The sequence below is a fragment of the Eumetopias jubatus genome, unplaced genomic scaffold, assembly GCF_037043125.1.
Source record: "Eumetopias jubatus isolate StellerSeaLion01/CBP00866 unplaced genomic scaffold, mEumJub1_p1.0 scaffold_8, whole genome shotgun sequence".
Taxonomy (NCBI): domain Eukaryota; kingdom Metazoa; phylum Chordata; class Mammalia; order Carnivora; family Otariidae; genus Eumetopias; species Eumetopias jubatus.
Window position 1 is genome coordinate 24630079 of NW_028274814.1, and position 17502 is coordinate 24647580.

Below are 17502 nucleotides of genomic sequence, written 5' to 3' on the forward strand. Positions count from 1 at the left end.
AAGACCCAATCGCACTTCTGGATTCATCTTTAGACCAGATTTTCCTGACAGCGCCCTGCACTTGTCTTTGGCCCAGGAGCCCTTTCTTAATTTTGACACCATTTGGTGTCGGGACAGGTTGAGAATTTCCCAGGCCTGGACGTCAGGCTCCCTTTTGTCCAAGGGCCCTTCCTTTAGCTCCCTCTTCCTCTTGGCTTTTACCAGAAGCCGCAAGAAGGCAGATGGCACCTCCCACGCTCGGTGTGGCCGTCTCCTTGGCCAGATGACCCCGTGTGTAAGGTACATTTTCTACTTTCCCTGTTCCTTCAGGTGGTGAGGCTGGGAGGCTTCCTGCCATGACTGCGTAACTGTTTCCTCTACGAGTTTTCTCTGTCCTTGAAGCCCTTACCGGAGACCCCCCCTCAAAGACAGTCATGCTTCTGTGGTCGGGTTTTCAAGGCCATTCAAGTTTTCACTGACACGTCCATCAGAGTCCTACATAACCAGGTTCCAAACCACAAGGGAACTTTCCTCGAATGTCCCCCAACTTATCTGGAACTTGCATACCGAGAAATGAGGGGTCCTTCTTAGAAAACCAACTCCCACTTGCTCCTTGCAACCCCCTTCCCCTCCAACCCTCTTCTTTTTATTTTTTCTTCTCTCTCTCTCTTTCTCTCTCTCTCTCCCTCCTTCATGGGGTAGGATGTGATTCGTTGGTCAGATACACTTTAGTCTTCTTGTCTTACCCCAGAGGTCACAGCTCTGAAATTTTTGGCCAAGCACTGAAGCCACGGCAGGTCCCTATCTGATGTGGGAGAGGCGGGGGTCCCTGGCCAGGGGGAGAGCGGGAGCATTCCCACCCATGAACACGTCATGATGTCGTTTAGAGCCCGATCATGCCGCCTACCACTCCAGGTACGATTCCATTTCATTGCTTTATGGCTCGTATGAAGCAGGTTTGCTGATGAGAATACAGAAAGGCCATGTAATTACCTCAAGAGCACACGGCTTGTGGCAGAGCCAAGATTTGAAAACAAGTCTTTCACACAAGCCCATGACATTTCTATCACAACCAGCAGCGTGTTGTCTAAGGGGCCCCTCAGTGTTCAATGAATGGGTTTCTCGAAGTCGGCTCCGCCACATCCCCGGGTTCCGTGGTGGAAATACCAGGTCCTGGGGGGTGGGATTCAGTTAGACAGGTGGAAAGGCACACGGCTGTCCTCTGCAGGTGCTTACAATGGAGAAGTTCGGCTCAATGCCAGTGACTTAGTAGACCCGCCAGGTTGACCAGGCGTACGCTCGGGGAAGCACACGGGGAACATGTGACACCAAGAATACAGTGGTTGCTGCCCCCACAGCCACCATCCCTCCACTCCATCACATGGCTCCTTGGAGTTGTGCCTGAGCCACCTTTATGTGTGGCAGCCAGAGAGGGCTGGTGCCGCCCCATCATGGCCCTTGCTAGAAATAGCTTCCTGCCCCCACTGTTCACAGGAGGAAGCAGCACCTGCTCTCTGGTCCCGTCACCGAGATGAGCCTCAGCCAGAGAAGGGCCGGCAGAGTATGATTTGTTCATTTGCACCCTCTGCTCCTGCCATGTGGAAGGAGGCATGACAGCCCACTCGTGGGTGCAAATAAACCTGTGAGGGTGTTGCTAACATTGGAAGACGCATACATGGGCTTTGAAGTCAACCAGATCACGGTTAGCGTTGTGACTTTGGCAGGTGACTTAACCTCTCTGAGCCTCTGCGTCCTCAACCACCAAGTGGGATGCCAACCTCTTAGATTGTTCTAAAGGATAATATCAAGCATTTGGTGCCGTGTTGGACAAACTGGAGGCATTAAAAAATATGTTGCATCATTTAGGAATAAGAAAAGAGGTTTTCATTTGGGAAAAAGTAGGTCTTATGAGTGTGCAAAAAAAATTAGCTCGTCTCAGCTTAATAAAGAAAAAGATATTGCAGGAGCATGGACTTCCATGCCTCCCCACTGAAGAGTAATGAGGGTCCCTCCTGTGTAGGGTCAGGCTGTCTGCAGATCATGATGCTTGCTGGGTCCATGTTATGGACCCAAAGCTTGTGTCCTCCTACCAAATTCATATGTCGACGTCATTATCCCAAGGTGATGGTATTAGGAGGCGAGGCCTTTGGGAGGTGATTGGGTCATAAGCAGGGAGCCCTCATGATGGGATTTAGTGTCCTTATAAAGAGACCCCAGAGAGGCCCCTGGCCCCTTCTGTCCTGTGAGGACAAGCATGCAGGCAGCCGTCTGAGCCAGGAAGCGGGTCCTGACGGGACAGAGAATCTGCCTGTGGCTTGATCTTGGCCTTCCAGCCGCCAGAACTGAGAGGAGTGAATGCATATTGGTTGAAACCCCCAGACTGTGATATTTTGTTATAGCAGCCCAAACGGACTAAGACAGTCCACATGGCTAATTGGAACCCAGATAAAATCAGAGGTTTCCTGACATGATATTCCTGTGATTTAGAAGCAGTCATAGACTGCTTTATTTATTATTATTATTATTTTTGGAAAGGCTACATTTAGCTTATCTCCGTGCCTTGGTTTCTTTACCTGGAAGGTGGAAGATTGGACCTGTCTTCAAGCTGGCCCCACGGAGGATGATGGGCCTTCATTCCTGGGGTGAAACGTCCTTCCAGTGGCCTCTGAGTGTTTTTTCCCTTTGCCCTGAATCGCTTATGTCTGTGTGACCCAGCGTGTCATAGACACGTAATCAGTGCTTGGGAAACCTGCAGTGACTCCCATAGGTTCATTTCTCCTTCTGCCTTCTCTTTTTACGTCCTTCTGCCCCCCGGCGCTGCTGAGACTAAAGCATGGATTCCTCTGGGCCAAACTCTGCCTCTTTCCAGTGGCTTTAATGGAACCTGTTTCCGTCTGGCCACCTCCCAGTCCTGGTTTCCATGCACTGTTTCTGCCCTGATAATGTGTATTTGGGTGCTTGATTGGAAAGATGTGCTTGCCGCTGAAAAGAAGATCCCCCCTCCCAACCCCAACCCACACACAAAACTCTAAACCCTCAACTCTAATTCTATTGCAAATCATCCCTGAAGCTTCACCAGGCTCGGCCTTGACATGCAGTCCTGGGAAAGAACCAAGTGGTTGTGGTCTGGGTTTCAAGTGTCCTATCGAGATCCAGCAGGAGGAACGAGTCATACTAATTCTGTCCGACTTCAAGGGCTTCGTTGCAATTCTTTACAGTCCCAGCTCAGAGGCCCTTAGGGAAAAGCATGTGTTTAAATTGAGGACAAAACCTTGGTGCAAGCAGGCTTCGGGGCTTTTGTAGCTGGCTCTCAATAGAGAAATCCAGCATTCAGGGTCAGACTTTCCGCATAGAAACCAACCCCCTCGGGGCGCCTGGGTAGCTCAGATGGTTAAGCGTCTGCCTTCGGCTCAGGTCATGGTCCCAGGGTCCTGGGATCGAGTCCCGCATCGGACTCCCTGCTCCTTGGGAGCCTGCTTCTCCCTCTGCCTCTCTCTCTCTCTCTCTCTCTCTGTCTCTCATGAACAAATAAAGAAAATCTTTTTTAAAAAAAAGAAAAGAAATGTGAATGAAGGCTTCTTTAGTAATTCACATTTAAAAAAAAAAAAAGAAAAAGAAAACATCCCCCGTGTACATCACTGAATGCAGAACCCAAGCAAGTGGTTCTCTCTGCCCAGAAGCACGTTGTTGGGTGACTGCATGTGAACTTGGTCACTCAGGGCACTGCACGTCCGCACGCTCAGACATGGGTCCCTGTCTTCTCCACCCTCGGGGGACGGTGTCCGCAGGCCCGCGAGTCACGGGGCGAGGTCGTTATTTGGTTGACCAATAGATGGCATGGGTTTCGTGCTTCGACACGTGTCCCTGTATGGCTGGGGAGGGCGGGCGGGCGTTGCTCCGGGGGGCGGGGACAGGGGGCCCCAGGTGTCAGGTAGAGTGGTCTGTGCGTCTCTCATGTCCTTCCAGACTCAGCTATGTCTCAGTAGCCGCTTGGGGTTTTGTTTATTCATGCGTGTGTTCTCAGAGCCCAGTGCCACAGCCAAAGGCTTTAGGGTCTCTTCAAGTTTCGGAGCCTCTGCTTTCATGGCCACTGTGTGTGCAAGAGAAGTGCTGTTTGGGGAAATGATCAGTTTGCCTTCCGGCTGGTGGATGGATGCGACGAACATCTCCTCTCTGACTCAGAGCTCTGATACAACCTGGACGCGTGCTTCCCGGTGCCGCCAACCCTTTGGAATGTTCACAGTCTGTGCCTTCACGCATGCTTTCCACAGGATCTACTCTGCGCCAAATTCATTGCGAGGCACGTGCCACCTTTGTGTGGTTTATCTCACTGAATCCAGTGGGTCGGAATCCCTCGGAGAGCTTCGGAAGGCCTGATGCGGTTTGGACGCCGATACATACACTCTCTGCGTAGGAGGAGACCCTCCGCAGCCTGGCCTCCTCTGTGGAGAGTTGGACTCAAGTCCGGGTCCGTGGACGTGTGCTTGAATAGCCGTGGGGAGGAAGCAGGGCGACCGTCACAGGTGTTCTTAGCTGCAGGGGGCCCAGGCACGTGTGGCCGTGTCCTGGTCCCTTTCCGCCTGACACGTTCAAGGGAGCCTGAGTCAGAGAGAGCAGGACAGGGTGGGGAAGCGGGTAGGATGTTAGCAGCACGCGAGTGAATATGGGTCTCGCGGTGCCGGTCGGGTCCCAAAGCTGGGGTGGATTCTGCAGGAACCCACAGCCACAGTCTCAAAACGTAGCCTTTTGTCACCTTCTGCCCGGGGGCCTCAGGCAGAAGACCAAAGCAAAGCACACCCCGGGACATCAGCAAGCAGGAGGAAAGGGCACAGTGGCGGGGAGGGGCCGTCAACCCCGTCCCAGCAGAAGCCCCTCCCATTTTTGTTTCGCCCCAGAAACTAAAGACCCATTGCCTCCGTCAGGCGCGCACCATCTGTTAGCCCCGAGTCCGTCCTTCTTTGCTCTGCCGGGAACACTGCAGCTGGACCCTGCGGGCGTGTCTCCTTTGCCGGCTGGAGGCATGCTGCCCTTCCCGCAAGTTCCTCTGCGTTTCCCCGCCAGCCTGGTGTCTCTGACCGGGGTCAGGATCCCAGGCTCGAGATGGGGGTGGCCCCCGACCTGCTCCGTGTTCTTTCGTGTCCATTCTTCCTGTGCCATGATGTCGCCCCGTTCCTGCTCCTACCCCCTTCTGGGCCCCTTTGGGTTCCCTCCCAGGCTTTCCATAGTTTCAGGTCACGGTTCTTTATCTTAAATGTCCCCACGCAAATGGCCAGGGCAGTCTGTTTCTTTGGCCTGGACCCCTCCCTTTACTGCAGGGAAATGAAAGTGGACAAAGTAAATCCTCCTTTGTTCCTAATCCTTTAAGGAAATGAACTCCTCAGAGGAACTGTAGCCCCCAAACTTCTCCTTTATCGCATACGGGATGTGCTCGGAGACGCTGGTGGGGTGGGGTGGGACACAGAATGGACCTGGTCTTTCTTGCTGGGGTCCTGAGCTGGGAGCACTCGTGGCTGGGGGGGCGGGGGCCGCCACCCTGCCTGTCTCGGAGGTGGAGTGAGCCATCACAGGCGTGGTGGCACAGGATGGAAAGCCCCTCTGTTCTGTTTCTGTCCATCATTCAGCTGAGCCCCCTTCTCCAACTGCAAGGTTAGTTCTGTGAGCCAGTAAATTCCTTCCTTCCTCTCCCCTTATGTCCTTCCCTCTTTCCTCCCTGCCCCCTCCCCTCCCCCTTCCCCTCCTCCCCTCCTTCCTCCTTCCCTCCCTCCACCTTCCCTCCCCCTCCCCCTTCCTTCCCTCCCCCTCCCCCTCCCCTCCTCCTCCCCCTTCCTTCCTTCCTTCCTCCCTCCCTCCTTCCTTCCTCTTCTTCCAGTTGTTTTTTTTTAAGTTGGGGTGAAATTCACAGACCATAAAATTAACGATTTTAAAGTGAACAGCCCAGGGCATTTAGTACATTCACAATGTCACACAACCGCCACCTATGTCTAGTCCCAGAACATTCTTGTCACGTCAAAAGGAAACCTCACAGCCATGGAGCAGTCACTCTTCATTCTCCCCTGTCCCCCAGCCCCTCACAACCACTAGTCCACCTCTGTCTCTCTGGATTTGCCGATTCTGGATATCTCGTATGAACGCGACCATACAACACATGACCTTTCGTGTCTCTTAATACTTTTCACTTGAAAACTTGATGTTTTCAAGGCTTACCCACATTGTTATCAGTTTGACAGACAGGTGGGTGGTTTCTCCCATTTAGCTATTGTGAACAAGGCTGCCGTGAACATCTGTACAGATGTATTTGTCTGAACATGTATTTTTAATTCTCTCGGGTATATGCCTAGGAGCAGAATTCTTGGGTCATACAGAAACTCCATGTTTAACTTTTTGAGGAAATCACGAAACTGTTTTCCATGGTGAAACTGGGTTTTCATAACCTTAAATCAAGCTCTAACAAAACACCGCAGGCTGGGTGGCTTTCAAACGACAGACATGTATTTCTCCCGGTTGCAGAGACTGGGAGTCAAAGGTCAAGGTGCTGGCGTGGTTGGGGGAGGGTCCCCTTCCAGGTCATAGGCTCCTTGCTGCGTCCTCACTGACAGAAGTGCATGGGGGGGGCTGTCAGGTGTCTCTTTTACAAGGGCACAAACCCCCTCCCAAAGCTCCCACGGCCTCACACCACCATCACACCAGGCGTTAGACTTCAAGTATGCCTTTGGGGGGCACACACGCAGACCACGGCCATCAGAGCCGCAGGGGTCGCTGAGGGACTTTAAGCCGAGAAGTGACGAGGTCAGATCTGTGCTTTCAACCCTGGCTCTGACTACCCTGTGGTGGGGCAGAGAAACAGAGCTACAGGGAGATGGGTACAGAGGTGGCTGTTTAGGAGAGGGGTTCACACCCCCATGGACCTGGGGAGAACTGGTGGGCAAGAGAGGAGCCCGCGCACTCACCCATTTCTGGGCCCGGGGCGGGGGGCGGGGGTGGAGAAGAGCCCCCGGCTGCCAGAACTCAAACTACCCACTGGTGCGGGCGCCACAGGGTGGCGGGCAGAATGGGCAGGCCCTGTAGTCAGGTGGTGCGTGGGCGAACCACAGCTCCAGCGTTGACCAGCTCTGCAGCGTTGGGACATTCCTAATGGCTTTATGTGGCAGTTTTTTTCAGCTATGAATCAGGGACAGTAAGATAACCTGCCCACGTTACAAATGAGATAATCAAGGTGAAGTCCTTGGTACGATGTGGAAAGCAGAAGGCCCTCCTCAACAAAGATGTCCACATCCTACAATCCTGGGAAGCTGTGTTACGTTACAGGCAAGAGAGACTTTGCGGATCTGATTAAGGTTAGGGACCTTGAGTAGGGAGATTATCCTGGATTAGCTGGGTGGGGCCAGTGTAATCACGTGAGTCCTGTTATGGGCTACATTGTATCCTCCCCAAATTCATATGTTGAAGTCCTAACCCCCTTTACCGCAGAATGCGACTGTACTTGGAAATAGGGACTTTACAGGGGTAATTAAGGTTAAATTTGGTTATTAGGGTGGGTCCTAATCCTAAATGACTGGTGTCTTTCTCTGATACCTGCTAGGACCAGGTGCTACTGAGGATTTCATCAAAACAATCCACTTGGGCCCTATTCAAATGTATTCTACTTAACGGAGCATCTTCTGACCCGTGGCACTGCCCAAGGGATGACCAGGGCCCTCCCGCCCCATTTCTGGCTCCTGGGCAGATGGCTCCCACCCAGGATGCAGAAGTACCGGCCTTGGAATGAGCCAATCCTTTAACATCTTCTTTGACGTGAAGTGTAAAGACTTTCTTTGGATATTAGTTGTCACCCATTTAACCCATCAAGAGCCCAAATCCCTGGATCAGATTGGAACATTTCACAATCTCATCTACCCAGCTTGAGTTTTCATGAATATGTCTTACAAAGAGGAGGTGGTGGAGAGTGGAGGAGGGTGCAGATTCAGGTCCCTCTGCTTTAGATTCCTTCAGAGAGCAGCATTCGTGGAAGAATGCCAAGCATGCTGTGTCTCATTTAGAACACGTTCAGTTAAACAGAAAGCCAGCCTAAATGGCTTGAACACACACAGGTTTATCGTTCTCACATAACTAGAGGCTCAGAGGTCGGCATTGGCTGCCGCTGGTTCTGCTAATCTGCAATGCTTACCCAAGATCTTTCTTTGCCTCATGGTTGCAAGATAGATGCTACAGCTCCAGACATCATGTCTGTGTTCAAGGCAGAAAGAAGGGAGGTGAAGAGTAGAACCCACCATGTCTGTCCCTTTAACAGGAAAAGAAAAGTTTTTCCCAGAAATGTTCTCAACCTACTTTCGTTCTCAACCTCCTTGGCTAGAAGTGGGTCATAGGGCCACCCCTAGTTGCAAGAGAAGCTGTCACATTGAGGAACAGGATTGTCGTGATTTACGATCTGGTGCTGGGCGTGCGGCCACCACGGATCCAGAGGAAGAAAGTTAGCGGAGGCAACTGACAGGTGGCTTTTTCTGGGCTTCTTTTTGAGAGTCGCCTCTCCACGCAGAATGTTTTAGGTCGAGGTTAGTTTACAACGCTTTCTTCACACCAGCTGTCTTATGTAGGCAAAGTCGTTTCTACAAGTGACACTATTCACATTCCGGCTGAGCGGCCCGGCGGTTTGACCTTCCCTTGCCTGGTTAGAGGAAACCACTAAGTCCTCTCTATTTACCAGCTATTCTGCTCAAAATGTGTGAGTATTTAGAGAGGAAATAAAGCAGATCGGTCTGAGGCTTCAGGAGGAAGTTGAAGGTGTGAAGGAAGGAAGTCCTTCATTAACAAAGGAAATCTTTTCAGTCCCAGCCAGGGGTTTGTTAGCGAGCCCAGGGACCAGTGGGGTTGCCCATGGGAACCAAGGTGAACTCTCTTCCCCACCGGGTGGTGGCAGGTGGCGGCTCATGAAGAGGGTACGCAGCCCGGCTGCCATGCTTCTATGTAGATTTCTTCTTTAATAACACGTTTCGGGGGGAGGCGGGCAAACAAGGGATAGGGGATCAGAGCCTGATTATTACTCAGGGAGGCTTCTTTCCCTCGAGGCCCCTGGAGAGAGATCCCGTACAGGCCGTTGTTGCTGATATTTCTCATTCTAAAAAATAAAAAAGAAAGATTTTTCAACCCAAGACAAAATTAGGTGGTGGCTTATGAGAGGGAGAGTTTTTCATGAGCGGACACCACATTGTTCTTATAAATAAAACCTATGGTAAGTTTAAAATAGTATATGTGTTTGTTTGTTTAGCTGGGAAAATAAAAAACTTTAACTGGCTCCTAGGCCTTCCCATCTCTCAGCTTTTCTGGTCGGGGGTTGCTTTCCCTGGACCCGCCAGGCCCCGGAGCAGCCAGGAGGCTCACGGGAGGGTCCACGGCGAACCGCTTTGGCCCCCAGAGGGTGGCCCTGCCAGATGCATCTCTTTTTCAGTGATGGAATCGACACGTAAGATGACTCGCACCTAGGATTCTGATTTTTGTTTTCCTGGTGTCGGCCCCCTAACCTGACCAGACGCTGATTTTCGGCTTCGTTAATTATTCCGCAGGAAGTGTGCAAGCCTCGCTCCCGGGCAGATGCGGAAATCGTCCCTTCGGGAGAGGACTGGCAACCTGTAGCAGGGGGAGCCTGGCTCTGACCTCACGATGGAGCTGAGGGAGCCAGGGTCGGGTTTCCTCCAGCTGGGGTGGGGTGGGGGGGGCTTACTTCCTGCTCCCTGCCAGGGCTGGGGGCAAAAATCAACATTTAGGCATTTGTGAAGGAAAGGGAAGTGGGTCCTGCCAGTAGTTTAGCTCAAGGTGGTGGTGCTGTTATTTCAGGAATCTAATTGGATCTTTCCCTTTATGTCCAATTTGCCTTATTTGGGTCTATCCAGAAGGCTCTGTTTTCCTACTGGTTCGTGTGAATTCAGTCCCATTTGCTTCTGCTGATGGATTCGCCACAGAGTGCTCGGAAGCCGTGTCCCGCGGTCCCTATCAGCCGGGCGGGCTCAGCGCGCACCTCAGCTGCAGCAGGAGCCTGGCTGTGTAACAACGTGCTTTCCGTTCCCCGCCTCCTGCCCCAACCACAGAGCAGAAGGTCTGCATGCAAACGTGTGTGGGTAAACACACACATGGGTACATATCTGTGGATATATATAGAAGTATGTGCATGCATGAAATTTGCTTGTATTTATAAAAAGTAATGATAAAGCCAAAACTGCAGAGGTACAGGGGACAGGGAGAGAAGCTGGGTTTCTCCGGTCGGGCTGCCCGTGGGTCTGGATGAGAGCATCCCTGCTCTGGCCTGCCCCCAGCAGCCTGCCCCTCTGAGGTGAGGAGTCTGCAGGGCCAGGCGCAGTGGAGCTGACACCCTCCCTTCTAGATCATGGGCCTCGAATTTCCTACCTTTGTGGCTCCAAGCCCACTCTGAGGGCCCAACCCAGGACCCTCCTCCCATGGGCAAACAGCACCTCAGGGAGGCACACTGTGCCACCAGAGGGCTGGCCAGGGCCTGACACACCCGCAGGTGTGTGTGCAAGTCCTCTTGTGGGACGGGAGGGCGTGCGAGATGGGAAGAGTCGGGGGAAAGACGGGGCAGGCTCTCCCCAGGCCGCCATGTTCCAGTTCGGATCTCTGGGGAGCCGAGAATTCTGAATGGGAGATTGGTCTCCATGTCCGTGGGAAGAAGCCCTTGTCTAAGTAGGAGGAGAGGACATGGTCTATTTAAGAATTTGGTGGCTTGATTTATAACTTGAAATACCTATGGGATACGGACGTCTGTCTGACCTTGTCCTGGGGCCCCTGAGTATCAAGCGCAGTCTGCTAAATTCACCTTGCTTTGTTCATTTGACTTTGGAATCACGTAGATATTTTACATAACTCTGAAGTGAAATTTTATTTATGAAATTAATTTTATTAAGAAGAAGGCAAAACGAAACAAGGGAACCGCCCTGAGTTTTGGCACTGGTGACATTACCGCCCAGAGAGGAATTGTTTCAAGTGACGATAAAACACAAGGATTTCACTCTGCGTCCCAAGTTGGGCTGTATTCTGAGAAAAAAAGAACTGTGAACCATTTTTTAAAACTATATTCCTGGATTCTGTTGTTCGTGGTAGTGTCGGGCATTTTTATTCGGAGACTTTTGTGGGTGCATCGTGGAGTAGAGCACCTGAGTTCTTTTGTGGGTGTAGTGAGGGAGGATAGGACTATGTGCCCCGGAAGGCAGGACACATCTACGCTTAGTGACGTAAATAAAAACCCCATAGGCCTGAATTTGAGTTGGAAGTTTTTGCACGAACTCACGTATTTTATCTTTAAAAATAGAAGTATTTCATGGTTTGGTCCAATTAAGAGGCTTGGGGACAATGGAAACCACCAGAACCCAAATGGAGTGTCTAAATATCTAAGACTGTTTCCTGCCAGGGGAACCAGAGCTCTTCCAAGTCTGGGATGGGATGTGTTCAAGGTGAGCTCAGGTGTCTCGGCATCCCCAAGAGCTGGGATGTTCTCAAAGATGCTGACGTGGCCCAGCTGGTGTCATGAGCCAGACTGCGGATGCTCCCAATGCCAATGCAGGTGCAGGATCTCAGGGCTATTTTGGGGAACAAACGGTTATACAGTTGTCCCCAAAACTTACTGCCCCCCAGTGAGCTTTCAGACTATTTGCTTCTGGTTCATTCCATGGGCACACAGTCTACTCAAAAGTCTCTCTTGGGCACAGGTCCTCATTTATTTAACAGCTTACACGGCCAACCGCATCTTGCTCCTTACAACGTGACCTTCTTGCGGGCGTCTGAAATGATGAGTCTGCGTGGAAAGCAGCAGCCTTCATCTGACCGGTGCTTCCAGACTAGATGCCGGGGTCTGGCTGAGAAGGCTCCGGAAGGGGCTGTTGAAAAGAGCTCTGAGGTTGCCGCAGGAGGTACTACCGTGGGGGAGGGATGCGGGGGAGGGAAGCAGCTGGATTTTCCAGTCCATTTGGACTGCAGGCCACAGACAGAGCGGCCTTCGCTCAGCAGAGCTGTCCCCTTAGCCGAGCTGCCCCTGTCCATCTTTGCTGGCAAACGTACCCAACTTGATGTCTCTCTTATAGCGCCTTGCTAAATGCATCAACGAACAGTCCCACCCATTTGAAAAATCACTTTTCCTAGAACTACAGGCTCCTTAGGTACCTGGTCCACCTTCTGAGTTATCGGAGGCAACTGATTTGCCAAGTATTTCGCCGCCTAGTAACACGGATCAGCAGCTCCCTGGCCTGCACTGTCTTTCTCCCTGCCTGCCGCCCAGGTGCGAACGCTCTATCTGCCTGCAGGGTTGAATTTGACCTATTCCATCACATCTGCATTCCTGCCCAGACCAAGGCAGAATAGGAGGAAGTGGAGCGTAAAGAATTTCCTTGTGAAAATAATCTGTAACTTGCACAAATCATTCTGCCCACAGTCCATTGGCCAAAATTTAGCCATAGAGTCACACCCACATGCACAAGAGCCCGGGAAATGTCACTTCTACCAGAGATGCCATGTGCCCAGCCAAATTCAGAACAGGGGTTCTGTTATTAAAAGGATAAAGGGCAAAATAGATCCTGGGGTGCAATGAACGTTTCTGCCCTTGGGATTAGAGCTTGCCCCAGGGTATTTTTCCTTAAATCTGTGCTGTCCAGGACATAGACATTTTCTGTCGCTCAGAATCTCATCATGCAGCTCCTGGTTTAAGTCAGATCAGGGGGAGGGGCATGAGTTGGGGTGATGTCCTCTCTTCTAGAGGGCCATTCCGATCCGGATTCCCAGCTGCCCTGAGGTTGGTCATGAGAGCAATAGTAATAGACGACCATTTATTGAACATCCGTTTTGCAGTGGATTTTTTTTTTAAGTGATTCACATGCATGTTCTCAATCTTCACAAACCCAACAAGGTGGGTCTTCAAATGGCCACGTTCTATGCTAGGAGACTGTGCCCAAGACTGTAACGGAGAGAGCTTTCTCACCAACATTCTCACACCTGGGATTCCCATCATGGGGGGCCAGCATGGTCCCCTAAAAGGAAATGAGGCATTAACTTGTATTTGCTGTGGGATCAGTATGTCTTGGAAACTAGTGATTTCTGAAGCGGGGGTCCATGAGTCTCGGGGTAGTGGTGGGGGTCAGGATGGCTCATCGGAACGCAGGAAGACAATGCCAGAATGTTCATCTGTGTTTACTTTTACCTCATCCTCCAACCAGTTCTCTTGTGTGCATGCTTTCTAACGTGCACACCAGAATCAGCACAGTAGTAAATGTATTTAATTTACAAGTAGATAGACAATATGGAAGTGCTTACAAGGCATTTGTAAATGGTGGGATGCTTGATCTAAAAAGCTTGGAGACCACTGCTATCCATGGCTGCTCCCCCTGGCACCCTGGAGCTCCCACACCCAGGGTGGCGGGAAGAGGTGCGGAGGGAGGAGGGATGAGCATTCTGTGGCAACCATGCTTTGTGCCCGGGCCAGAGTGCGTGGCTCTGCCTGACAGCCTGAGGGGCTGGGAAGGCGCACGGTGTTGACCCATCCCAGGCGGCACTCACTTCCCACGGCCAATAAGAAATCCATGCAGAGCCCCCAGAAGGTGCAAACCATTCCTCAAGGCTCTCCCGGGTTTGCTTTCTCTGTGAAACACGTGCCTCCCCAGGGCTCCTTCTCACTTCTTCTGTCTGTCTCCCAGAAGTTTGCACTCCCAACCTCACTCTATTCTGTGTAGGCAAGTGGGCAAGTCCCATTTATGGACCCAGAATTTTCCAATGAGAGCGCCAGCCAGGCCAGCACCCCCCTTTCTTGCTACTACTGATCCCCTCGTTGCAAAAGTCCCTGTGTTCCGTGTAACAGGGGTGATGGGTCCACTGCTCTCCCTGTTAGGGGCTGAACTGTGTTCCCCCCAAATTCATATGCTGAAGTCCTAACCCCCAGTACCTCTCCCTCTTTGGAGATAAGGTCTTTACGGAGGTCGTCAAGTTAAAGTGAGATCATTCCAGTGGGTCCTAATCCTACATAACTGGTGTCCTTATAAGAAGGGCAACACTTGGAGACAGACACGCGTTTGGGGAGAAGGTCACGGGACCATGCAGGTGGGGACTGACAAGCCAAGAAGCACCAAGGATCACCAGCACACCACCAGAGGCTGTTGGAGAGTAGAGGCTGGGGGCCGGATTCCCTCCTGCTCTCAGAAGGAGCCAGCCCTTGATTTTGGCCTTTGCCTTCCAGAACTGGGAGATAGTAGGTTCCATTGTGGAGCTGCTTCAGTTCACGGTGCTCTGTTATGGCAGCCTTAGACAACAACTACACTCTGCTCTCTGTGGAGTCCCCACCTTGTTGGGTTCTGTCCCATCGTGGTGAGGGAGTAAGGGCTTCTGTCTGCCTGTCGGTGGAGGGCATCCAGGTCTCCACCTGCTGCTCAGGGAGGCTTGCGAGTGTCCAGGATATGGACATGGCCCCGGGGCAGAGTCAGTGGAGACATGGGGGTTCCAAGCTCTGGTCTCTTCTTCATCCTCCTAGACTGTCCTGCACTCTATTCCTGCTTCATTGCCGTGAGGGTTTTCTGTCTCCTTCCTCTAGGCCCAGCTTTACTCCCTCCAAGTGGAAAAACTGCCCATAGCGGGACTTTGTCTCTTATCTGCTAGTAATTCACCTCGTCACGGAAAAACGGACTTGCCCCTGGGATGCAGCAGACAGTTGCTCCCAGATCCAGAATGAGGACTGCATTGTACCTGAGTTGCAAAGGTTTTTACATGAGGAGTCACACAAAAGTATAAATACTAAGTTCTATCAAGTCATTCGCTGAAAAGGGTGACTTTTAAAATCGAGACGACTTCAGTAATTGAGGATTGAGGATGCTGGATCCCTGTGCTGCATGCTTGGCCTGCCGTCAGCCTCTCTCTCTCTCTGCATCCCTTTGGGAAGAGCCGCCTCTCCTTCTCTGGGTAGAATCCACAAACATGGCCACAGAACTTTCCAGACTCACGATCCTCTCATTTTTCCTCATGGGCTCTGTTTCTAAATTCTCTGAACTTTCATCGTCTCTGCTCCGAATCCTCTCTTTTCTCCAATACTGGAGCTGGAGTTCCTCGGATGAAGGAAGTCTCCACCACCACATTTGTCCTGTCTTCGAGAGGCAGTGGGAGCAGTGTGTAGAGATGCCCGGCCTCGTGTGAATTCCACGAGGCCCCGTCTCCCACCGACCGTGGGCCCTTGATCTTCAGCTTCAGCCATGTGTGCCGAGGTGCTCACCTGTCACCTGGGGAGGTACTGGTGCCCGCTCGTGGGGCTGTTGTGACAACTAATGAGTTAGCTCTTGTAACAGGGGTTTAGTAAATGTTACTGTGCTCTGACAGCCCATCTCTGGGGCCCAGTTGTCATAGTAAACATTTGCTGTTGGAATAAATACCTCCTTCCTGCTATCCTTTCCTGGTGCCCACCTTCAAATTAAAACACTCCAGAAATAGTGCTTCAAGCACGGTCCTTGCCGGGTGTTTCAGTCTGGGTCCAATCAGGAGACAGACACCACACAATAATTGGAGCAAGGGAAGTTGAATATGAGGAATTATTAAGCGGTGATGGAAGCATAGCTGTCCCTCTCCCAACCTCTACTGGCCACCCCTTAGCATCGCACTCGCGACAAAGGAGAAATGCCACAGTCCCGCCCGCTATCACTGCGCAGGTACTCAGGGTGAATCTGGGCCCGCTAGGCAATAAATCGACGACTGGCCCATGGGGTGAAGATTGTGGTATTTACCCACAAGTTAAAATCATATGAATAAATTTAAAATCATGTTTTAGAAGACTATTTGGTTCCTTGAAAGAATCTTTGTGAGACATTAAGTGAAAACGAATTACAAAAGCAAATAGTACCATGGAACCCTAGTTTTATAAAAGAGAGAAAGAAAAAGAGCAAAGCTCTTCATTTCACAGAAAAAGATTCCTGGACTTCTTTTCCTTCCTCTCACTGCCTATCAGCCCCCCTTCTACCCTTTCCCGTTACCTGGTTAGAATGATAAAGTGAGAAACAGGTGGGCCAGGGCTGGCCACCTTACACAGTAGAGAACGGAGGGTGTTAGTTCCTTTTCTGTCAACCGCCTCATCCCTCGCCCGGGAGGAGTTGGGAAATTACTACTGAGCTGTTTCGAATTGCAACCCACAAATACTCTTGGGTACTTGCCCCATCCTTTCTGCTCTCAGTTGTCCCCCAGTGACCCTGGACTGGCCTCTCCTCAGACCCAAAAGGACCAGAGAGTCTTTGTACGCTGGCTTCGGGAAGGGCGTGAGGCGATACCATTCTCCTTATTATGTAGATCAGTGTGTGTCCGTGTCCTTGTGGGAAAAAAAAAAGCAGCTGTGGTCGACGGTGCTGGTTAGACGCGGTTCTTTGCTGCTCTGCTTCCTAAGAGTCTCTGTGCGCTCTGGGAATCTCTCTGCGGTGTGCAGCGTGTCTGGCTTTTATTTTAATTCATGTGTTTGTTTTGCAGGACACAGTTTGGAAAATGCTGCAGTAGAACAATAGGAAAAACGTGTACACACATTTTTTTATGTGTGTTAAAATGCATTTGATCTCATAGCATCTTTTCTTATACTAGTGATTCACTTGTTACAAAGTGTTTGCTCATAAAAATATCACTGCGTATATATACACGTAGATACATATACACACGCATCCATGCACATGTGCACACACATTTGTATACACGACACGGACACACATGCACACACGGACACACATGCACACATACCCACATGCACACACGAACACACACGCAACACATGCATATACACATACATACATTTCTGCATGCATGCATTTACACAGATGTAATACATGCACACACATAAACGTGCATATATATGCATATAAGCACTGACAAATATTGGAGGATTCTATGCTCTGGCGGCAGCAGCTTCCACCTTTTGGGGTGAAATTCTGGACGATCGAATCCATCTGTGTGGTTTTCTCCACCATTTCTATGGTTATTTATTCCTTTGGTATTAAGGCAAGAATAACTGAAATGCCTTCTCTTGGGTTTCCACTGTGGCATTTAAAGCCTTCTGCCGGGTGCCACTGGGAAGGAGAGCCCCTGCCTGCCCCCCATCAAGGTGACTACACAGAGGATGTCTCCCACGTCAAATTTCTTGATGAGGCTGCATCAATGCAAATGTCAGCGGGGAAGGTCCTCTGACCCACTAATGGGCTGTGTCCTGATTCGGCAGGACCTGCTTTCCTTTCAAGGGTCACTCTGCTCCTTTCTCAGCCAGTGAAGCCTTGACCCTCTCTGACAATGATTACTTCGTGTCAAAAGGGCGCCATGCTGAGCTGTCTAAATCTGATGGGAAAAGACAGAGCAGCCCCCATCCAACTCTGGGCCACGAGGCTCCAGTGGAGGGTTAAAGGTTCTGGAATGTTCTGTGGAAAGACATAACAGCCTTTCCCGTGCTCCCTCCTGCTAGCCTCCTAAATAGGATCTCACCAGGCTGCAGCGTCCCTCTGTTGGAGCACAGGCCTTCAGACCGTGGCACCA

General features: G+C 51.2%; 1 long non-coding RNA gene across 3 annotated transcripts in view; it reads left to right on the top strand.

Moving 5' to 3' along the window:
• The window catches only part of LOC114217694 (uncharacterized), a 62509-nt gene that overhangs the window by 10933 nt on the left and 34074 nt on the right, over positions 1–17502 (top strand). Inside the window, exons 4-5 of one of the 3 annotated variants that reach the window (XR_015768800.1) lie at positions 731–894; positions 2560–3460. The exons of 1 other annotated variant lie outside the window; for it this stretch is intronic. This is a non-coding gene — a long non-coding RNA (uncharacterized LOC114217694). Of the gene's footprint in view, positions 1–730; positions 895–2559; positions 3461–17502 lie in introns of those variants that run through there. One more of the 3 variants, XR_003611027.2, reaches the window with a different exon arrangement.